Genomic DNA, 717 nt, shown 5'->3' with positions numbered 1-717 from the left:
CCAAGAACCAGATGTAGCCAGTCAAACTTGTAACCGAATGGGGCTGAAACATGATGAAAGCCTGCTCGTCATGTTATTAGGGCAGTGGAGTGCCTTTTGTTTCCCTAGGAAAAGGAAATGAATGAATTTCATGCGAAATTCCCAAGTCAAATAGAGTCCTTCAAAATTTGAGTGTGGAACTGGAGTACTACAACCTTCGCTTTCACTATAGTCCTACTCTAAACTTCACTAAGAATGGCTTCCTAATCCATTGTAAAGGCATGGCTGTAAGCACTTCATCATGTATATTGCTTTTCTCTACTAGCTAAATTACATGAGGAATGCCTTCCTTTGTTAAGAATGACATCATTGTAAGGTATGGTTCCCGCTCTAAGGCGTAGCTTTCTCAATTCTATAACTCAGTATCGGCTTACTTTCCGTTGTAAACTATGGCTCCCAATGTGAGGAGTACATTCTTTTATTCACCAAATGATGGAGGAGGTGTGGGGTCTTTACAGCCGTTGTTCCTTCAAGAACAGCAATTAGAGTGGAAATCAATTTAAGGTCCTGTTGGCTAAATTGATATCATTATGTTTACTGCGGGCTGAATAATATATGACTGTATCGTTTTATGGGAGGGTAATGGGACGTGAAGATTCTCAGGTAGACAGCTTGCCGCAGGTGAAAGCCATAATTAGTATCTAGTTGTTGCTACACCCAAACAGTCAAAACTTTCTC

Source organism: Zeus faber (assembly GCF_960531495.2).
Source record: "Zeus faber genome assembly, chromosome: 9".
Lineage (NCBI taxonomy): Eukaryota > Metazoa > Chordata > Actinopteri > Zeiformes > Zeidae > Zeus > Zeus faber.
Note: the sequence above shows the minus strand (reverse complement) of the source record.